This window comes from Botryllus schlosseri, chromosome 2 (assembly GCF_051294905.1).
Source record: "Botryllus schlosseri isolate E-star chromosome 2, Bs_hap1, whole genome shotgun sequence".
In the NCBI taxonomy this organism is placed as follows: domain Eukaryota; kingdom Metazoa; phylum Chordata; class Ascidiacea; order Stolidobranchia; family Styelidae; genus Botryllus; species Botryllus schlosseri.
In genome coordinates, this window is record NC_137237.1 from 20,391,937 (window position 1) to 20,401,146 (window position 9,210).

At 40.1% G+C, this 9,210-nt stretch overlaps 1 long non-coding RNA gene across 1 annotated transcript; it reads right to left on the reverse strand.

Moving 5' to 3' along the window:
• Positions 1-3,678: 3,678 nt before the first annotated feature.
• Positions 3,679-6,697, reverse strand: LOC145456675 (uncharacterized). Its single transcript, XR_013920681.1, has 3 exons — positions 6,119-6,697; positions 5,534-5,601; positions 3,679-4,517 (listed from the first exon to the last, which is right to left on the reverse strand). It is a non-coding gene; the product is annotated as an uncharacterized LOC145456675 (long non-coding RNA).
• Positions 6,698-9,210: the final 2,513 nt, after the last annotated feature.

The window sequence follows — 9,210 nt, forward strand, 5'->3', positions numbered from 1 at the left end:
ACCCTAATATCCTACCCCAACCCTAATATCCCCCCTGCCCCAACCCTAATATCCTAACCCTAACCTTAATATCCCACATCCACCAACTCTTATATCCCCCTCCCCCAACCCTAGTATCCTACCCGAACCCAATGTCCCACTCCCCGAACCCTAATGTCTCACCCCCCTGCCCTACCCAACCCTAACACCCCACCTCAACCTACAGTTGCAATAACGAGCAGACCACGCGTGGTTGATATGTGAGCAATAACAATCGTTGGGATATATTTTTCATCTGAACAAGTCACACACAATATACAATGCGATAAGACCCAATGCGATGTCATGAACAGATACGAGGATGTCGAACGTCGCACGTCCGCCCCTCGCCAAGTCAATTCAACAATGAGCCGACCACGCAATCGTGATCACGTGATCCGATCACTCCGTGACTGCGTGATCTACGCATGCCCTGACCTCCTTACAAGATCGACAAATCAGTTGATAATAACATTATTAGTTTAATAATGCATATTAATACTTGTTAATACACTAAATTTCAAAATTTCCCGAGGGCGGAATTCACCGAGGGCCGAGTTCATCGAGGGCCGGGTTCACCGAAGGACGGGTTCACCGAGGGACGGGTTCACCGAGGGACGGGTTCACGGGACGGGTTCACCGAGGGACGGGTTCACTGGCAACCTTGCAGACGAGTCTCGTTAATTAGAAACACGCTTTTCGTTAATTGGCAACACGCTTCTCTATTTCGCAGCGCGTTACACTCTATAATACGAATTATGGGGCCCAATGGCTAGAGGTGATGCGCGATTTAAACAAGCATGAAGAAAGGTGTGATTTCAAGTTTTTGATCGTAAGATTTTTTTTCAAGGCTTGATGTACCTATGTATAATACTCACCCCCCTATTTTAGGGCAAAAAATCGGTAAAATTTTGCGCATTATATATGGAAAATTACCTACTTGCTTCGACGCTGTTTGTCACCGGAAATGATTCATATTATCAGAGATTGTTCTCCTATGTTGATAGCGCAATGGTTATACTAGTCATATATATCCGCGTCTTAGCCACAAGAGGCTCAGCCATGACGGATAGTGGTGTAGTGTAGACCAGAGTTGGATCAATTACATTATTTCAGTTCAATTACAATTACAATTACTTTATTGCATGTTTCAATTACATTACAATTACTCCATGCTAAAAATATCAAATTACAATTATAATTACTCCTTGCACGCTTCAATTACATTACAATTACAATTGCTGCTGTTGAACATGTAATTGAATAATCATAAATTCAACCGTGCTCCTTGACAACCGTAGCGTCGTAATTAACAACAATTCAAGTATTCATGTTTCATTCATGATACGCAAATACCCGGTAATTAATAAAAGAAACGTTTTCGAACTATTCCAGTATGCAGTATGTCGTTGAAAAAAGTATTATAATCATGCACGGGTTGGATTTGCGTATATAGTATATAATTAAAGAAATATTATTATTTTTATCGAGGGACGTAGGAATTAGGATGAGTGGTGGAAACAAAACCGTGCTTTGTCAGATAAGACGTTATATAATATCCGGTGGTCTGGTTAGTTAGCCAGACGAAGTAACGATGCAGCATCGTGATCTGAAATCGTATTGTAGATTGCCAACCCACGGATAGATGCGCAAGATGTGAGTCACGGATGAATGCACCGACAAACGTACTGCAGAGACGGCTAAAAGCAGCAAACTTTGTAGTCCTAGAGCTGGCGATTCAAGCGTCCAAATTTGATGCATATGGTCTTTATCGTAAGCTATTGATGCACGAATTCCGAAAATACAAATTAAAATCTCGTCAGGGCAATGTAACTGCTCCAAAATAGCCGTTTAAGGCCGACTGTTCTGAAAAGTGAGAGCGTCGCAGCAGCATGACCACAACAATGACCAATTACTCCCAGCGATTGTTCAGAACAATGCCGATTCCCAGACTTTCACGACTATTTTGGGATGGTACCATTGCCTGGAAATATACTTTTATTGCGGAATCAGTGCGACACTAGCTTTCGATTAGGACCATACATATCAAATTTCGACGCTTGGATCGTTAGCTATGGGACTATCAATTCTGCTGCTTTTAGCCGGTTCAGCAGTTCGCTTCTCGGCGTATTCAATCGTGAGTCACGTGTTGCGAATCCATCCGTTGGTTAGTAATCTAATAATTGTATACAATGGCAGCCGAGGCCAGCATAGCGGTAAAAATAAAAAACGTCGCCCGCAAGGGCGCAGTCAAGGGCTTCCTCAAATGGATCCACCAAATTCCTTGTCGACATTTAGGGTGAAGGCCAAAAAGCTGAGTAAAAACATCCTGGATTTTCGCTTAATCTGCGAGTTCCAAGATCTCCCGATTTAGAAGTAGATGATCCGCACGCCAAAACATTGGATGTTCGTACGAAGTTAGTAGATCTACAAATCCAGGATGTAGGACGCTATTGCGTCAAAATGACGCAAAATGTAGTGATCCGTGGAAGGTTGCCATGTCAACCAATCGACTTCGTAGTAAATATTGCTTCAATGGCAATGCTGATTGGAAATGTTGTCGATTTTGGTCATGTGCTATGAATGCCGTCGTTTCCTAGGTAGACTTATGAAATTGATTTGAAGCCACTTTGCAGCTTTAATGCATATTACTCTGTAGTTTATTCACAGTTATAAGTTCCAAAGACGGCATTGCAAACTGGTACTGTTGTTATTACTGTCTGTAGTATGGATATTTTGGACATCGTAGATGGCAGTTCGGACAACGAGAATACAATTGTTATGCCCAGGCATTACTTGGCAGACATATCGGACTCATTTGTAAAATACCCAGAAAATGAATTCGATGACCGCTACAGATTTTACAAGGGAGCTACGGTAATTCTATTGGACATGATTAAAGACAGCCCATGGTTGGATGTCCGGTGCCAAGCTTTGCACCCCATGATGCAATTACTCTGTGCTCTCCGATTTTTTGCTACGTCATTTTCAACAAACAGATGCTGATTTGATTGGTGTGTAAGCCGGACAACTGCATGCCGAATAATCCACTGCATTTCTCGGGCATTATCAGAGAATAGAGAAAATTTATCCCACGATTGGATGATTCGTTACCAACAAAGAGTGATTTCTTTGACATACTGGAGTTCCAAATGTCATCGGTTGCATTGATGGTACCCATATCCCAATAAAGTCCCCAGGTGGCTCTGTACCAGAAAATTTATCGTTGCAGGAAGGGATATTTTTCTTCGAACTGTCAAATGGACTGCCATGCCAAGAGAATACCGGTAGTGACTAATGCTGTTGTGCTGGGAGACAGAGGCTCTATGCTCTAAAAATGTACCTGATGACTCCATTAACAAATCCACAGCTTGCACAAGAAAAAAAATACAGCTATATGTACTCAAAGACATGCATGCTGATCGAGCAATGCTTTAGCGTTCTGAAACAGCGTTTCCAGATGTTGCTAAATCCTATGCGAATGCAAATCGAAAACACAGTCCTGGCAATCATTGCAACCATATGTTTGCACAATTTTGCTACAAAAACCAATGAGCCAGTTCCTGATATTGCAGTTACTCCCGAGGAAGCTACGGATATAACATCTGAAGTTGGATACACTGACGCAATAGCCTATCTTGAAAATAAGATCAACACATATTTCTACTAATTATGTTTATTTTAAAATTTTAACGAACACAGTAAACCGTGCTGGTGTAAAAATAATAAAGAGAATGAAATGTGCATGACTTCGTGGAATGAAAGATTTAACTACAATTGCACTGTAGGTAATAAACAAAGAGCAGTGTCCCATTATTTGTACTCAAATTGACAAATATGAATTGAAAAAATGTACCAAAATATTTGCGCCATCGACAATACCTATAAGGCGAGGAACACTTGGCAGGCGGGCACAATGAAATATTATAAAGAAATGTTGCATTTCAAAAAATGTGCACCGTCAATAATACCTATAAGCAATGTTCCCTCTAAGCTACTCACGTGCCGCGCAAATGCGCAGTGCTGATATGGTCTCTGCGCACAGAAAATCCAAGTTGCGCACGAAAAAATCCGAAGTGATGACTTTTTTTACAGACGTTTACGCACTGTTGTCCAAGGGTCTGTAGTGAGTTGCTGAGTGTGCGCAAACTCGTCGAAAATTAGAGGGGACAGGCAGGCAGGCACAATGCAGGCAGGCAGGCACAATGAAATATTATAAAGAAATGCTGCTTTTCAGAAAATGAGTATTCGGCTATTTACATAACTTGACAGGAAGGCACAATGAAATAATTGAACACAGAAATATTGCATTACAGATGTCACTAATTCCTCAATTGTCCAAGTTCTAATCTATATTTTTCCATTTTTATCGCATGTTCTTCGATACGCATTTCGAATTCTTGCTTTCTGAAATATCTTTCTTCGTCTCTCATGTCTTTTCTTTCTTTGAGCTCCTCAATCTTCGACACCATCAGTTTAATTCTCAGCTCATTGTTTTTCTGAATTAAAAGAAGTTCATATTGACTCTGCGATGAGGTAGTAACGTATGATTAAACTTGCGATGAGGTAGTAACCTATGATTAAACTAAAACTTGTATTAGGAAGCCAATCACAAAGAAATCATTTGGAAATTCTCCCTGCCTTGTTGGCTGATATTTTTTCCTCTAATGGCTGATATCAATATCTGTTTCCAAGTGGGGTATCCATTCGATATGAGCGGTGAACCAATAATTGGTCAGTCTCTAGTCATTAAAAACTTGTAATTCTGCAACCAGCTGATCATAAAGTGCAGAATTGGTAGTTTTCATTGTATTGTATATGTATACTAGAGGCCGACTGATATTGGAGTTTTGGGCCGATACCGATAAAACCAATATCTAACCCCTTCACCGATAACCACTATAGCCTATATTCAAATTGTGTGGAATACCTTAAAATGCGCATTTGAAAACCTTCAGGGCATCTATTTGAACAGCTTTACAGCCAATGCTATACTTGGACAGGAAATAAACTAGAAAGGCTGTATCAGGACACCTGTAAAGTGTAATATATGTGAAATATATCAATATTCTCAGTCTATTGGTCAAAGATTATAGTTTATGGACTTCCTATCACCATGCTGTGACCTCACGAAAACTGCCCAAATATATTCATTTCCAATGGCCGATACCAATAATTCTTTCAAAGAGTGATATCGAGTCTATATTATCGGCAAAGCGATATTATCGGTCAGGCTCCATTGTATACCATCTTATATCAATTGTTACAGGATTGTAACTTGATACAGGATTGTAACTATGTGTATTGCACTGGTAATCAGCAATCTTTCGAGCAGTCAAACACCATTTCCAACTCTATCGTTCGCAGATACACTTCACTAGCAAACTCAGTACAATGTGGGAATTTTTTACATAACAATAGTTGGGGCAGTGGAGCAAAAGTTTGCCAAACTGCAAGATTGTATATTTTGAAATATCAACCCGACATGAAATTCAAATGAGTTTAAGCTACATACCAGGTGGCAGATCGGCAGATCACTTGTCTTTGTCACGCATGTTGACTGCGATTCCATGTAGCTTGTTTCTGGAAAACATGTGAATGTTTCAGAAGGATTGCACAATGCACAATGCACATGCATATTTGCTAGTATGGTGGAAAATACTGAAACCGATCATTTGGCGACTAGCAAAAAATCTCATTATAAAATCGCTGAATGTTATGACAAGAACGTTTGATATCGTGAATGCATTCCCTTGAATACACCACTGGATAAGAATTCGATATAATATACATCTACACTCGTACAATTGATATGTTAGCAAAAAGTAGTGATGAAAATAACAAGAGTTGCCTCTGACACGAACCGATCATCATCATGGGGAACACTTCTCGATGCGGTCAATATATCGAACAAGTTCTCATTACTCTCTCGCAATATAACTTACATGATTGATTTTCTGCAGTAACTACAGACAATACGGTGGAATCACTTTTAAAATGATGTTCAAGTGGCTGATCCTATGCTGGTATGACAGCTCTATAACCATTAATTTACTGATATGCGCCACATTATGGATATAATCAATGTCTACAAATTTACCTTGAAATAAATAGCACCATCACCGGGTCAGATACCATATCTTCGGTCACTCTTCCAATTGAATGTTCTGAAGGCCTTAACAGGCATTTTCAGTTTGGGCACTTTCTGTTGTTTTGAAGCAACCTTCAATTACTGTTCTGTTCTTTTGCCATGTTTGGCGATGTAGCATTTCACGGCTTGGTTGATTGTATCAAATGCAAGAGAACGGCGGAACTCATTTATTACATAATTTGTATGCAATTATCATTATCATTAAACATTCTGTAATAACATGATCATCAGTCAATAAGAAGCACAATTGAGTACCGGTAACAAAATATCGTCAACATGCAATCTTCACTATCTTTATAACGAACCTCAGATAAGCAATTCCAATCTACAATGTCCTAACTATTACAAACCTCGCCAAATTCATATGCTTGTGTACCTTAATCGAGACTTTAATCCTGGTGGCGACCAGGATCAAGAAGCAGCAGTCTATACTCAGTTGGTTGTGGCAGAATCTTACTAATCTACCTTTCTGGTCCGCAGAAAATCCAGCAACGTGCAAAATCGCCAGATCTATTATTTGATCTATATTTTTGGCCTCCACCCTTAAAGAGAATGCAATATAAGTCAATTATTTTATGTTGTGCTTGTCAGGTCTCAATAGCAATTTATTGTAATTGAAATTGTAATTGAGCAAAATTTTTGTCAAATTACAATTACAATTACACAAAATAAAAATGCTTCAATTACAATTACATTACAATTACATTGAAATATGTAATAAATTTCATTCAATTACATTACAAATTACAATTGATCCAACTCTGGTGTAGACTAGGGTTGGGACTTCGGGATCAAATTTGAAATCCCGGGATCGGGATTTCCCGGGATTTTCGCTCCTCAATCCCGGGATTAAAAAAGTAGTAAAATACACATACAAGTCACACAGATAACATTTAGTCCTTGTGATATTGAATTGACGCAAAACATAAGAGCATCAAGAGTATCATCGTTTAGATCAGGGGTCCCAAACTCCAATTTGCTCGCGGGCCAATTTCGTAGTTTTTGATGACGCGGCGGGCAGCAGCATCTAATAGGAGTTTCCCAGTACGACTTTTTGTCGGACCTTGCAGATTGGCATTCCATACACATTGTGAAAATGTAATACACTATTGTAATATTCACGGTTGCCACGAAAAAGTCATATTTTTCAATATTCTTTAAAAATATTGTTGTGCTCGGCATAATTTGGCGACATAAGGAGTTATAGACAGTTAGAAACCATGCGAGACGACAAATGCATCGTGTCATCGTAAAAGCTGTCGCGTTATAATTTAGCAGTTAGTGGACGTTTGATGTGTGATAGCGATCCAGGTTTTTGGAGTGGTTTCAGAATGAAATTTCAAGTTCTCAAATCCGAAAACTGAAATTTTCGAGTTTGATATTGTCGAATGCTTGAAAAGTCAAACGCCGACGTGGGCCGCAAAAACAGTTCTGGCGGGCCGCGTGTTTGAGGCCACTGTTCTAGACAATCAGCTGAGTTTGTGACACTGCTTTATTACCAAAATAAGAGATATGGCGCTACATAAGCCTTGGTAGATGCTGTTCACAAATCCCGGGATTTCATCGGGACCAATCCCGGGATCGGGATTTCCCGGGGTCCCAACGCTAGTGTAGACTCGGTAGCCTCACCGAGACTGACGTAAGCCTCTTGATGGCTCAGATCAAAATAAACTGAATTACTTCCGCTGCAACCTTTCTACGTCATTTGTTACTATGTAACACTGTCGTCGTGAGCATTGGCAGTGGAGTCACTAGATACAGACCCTTCATGTTGGGTTCTAATTGCTGAAATATTGTTTACTAGCAAATGATAGGCAAACTTGCGTACAAAAGCACCACATAAAAGTAGGGTAGGACAGGACAAAAATCGAGTAACCAAATGTTTCTATTCGAGGTAGTGTCATGAGATCACACCAGTATAAGTGAAGTGAAATATATTCACCAGTTACGCCGTATCAAAAATGCTTTTTGTAGTTCTTGGCCGAACTCATTTCATAGCGATCTGTGACAATGCTCCGGCACTATTTCCATGAGCATGTGTAGGCCTACTTGCGTAGCCTTATGCTGCAAGTACTGGAATGCCGTGGTACCACCAATCAATGTTCCCTCTAATTTTTGACGCGGCTGCGCACACTCACCAACTCACTGCGCAGACCCTTGGACAACAGTGCATAAAGACTAAAAAAGGGGGAAGAAACCATTGAAGCAATAAATGACAAAATATGTCTTTAGTGGGAACTGTGAAGCAGTGTCTACCTTCGAGTCGCAAGTCATTTCACAATTTGACTCAAAAAATCAAGTTGAATTTCCGAAGTATGAGGCATGGTTCAAAGTCAGTGCATTTTGTTAGTTGTTGCAAATAAAGGTGGAGTCACCAATTATTCTGAATTAAGGAACGAACGTAGTTAAATATACATTCAAAAAGGTGCTGTATCGCTCATGCATACGTACAACTGCTATACTACGAAACTGTATAGACAAGTGTTTCTCAACCTTTTGTCTCCTCGGACCCCTCAAGTTTTAGTTCAAATTTAGCTCAATCATGGTGCAACCGTGATCTGTCTTTTGTGAATATTTACTGCAGGCTAGTGACAAACAGAAACAAAATGACTCTTGAAAATAACACCGAGCTATTAATGTGGAAATTGGGTAGACGGTAGCGAATTCTGCTGCTGCATTTCTTGAAATACGTGGTCGTGTCTTGGAAATCCGCGCCTTCGATTTGATATGAACGAGTGCCGAAAATTTATCTCCACAAAGATAGGTGGTGGTGAATGGTATCATAATGGGCAACGCTTACGACGACCCCTTTGGGCAGACCCAATGATAGCCCATATGATATATATCATTGGTGATACGTTTCCAAATTCCCAATTCATAGAACAAGTCAATCAGTGCTCGTGATGAAACGATTAACGGGCAGGCGTGTCAAAATAAGAAAGGTGAGGGCCGACGGCCGAAATTCCAAGATTCGGAGCACTGAATATTAGCTTACTTGAGTCAGGGGCGGATCAGTCCTTTAAGTTTGTGGCTAGCAGGTC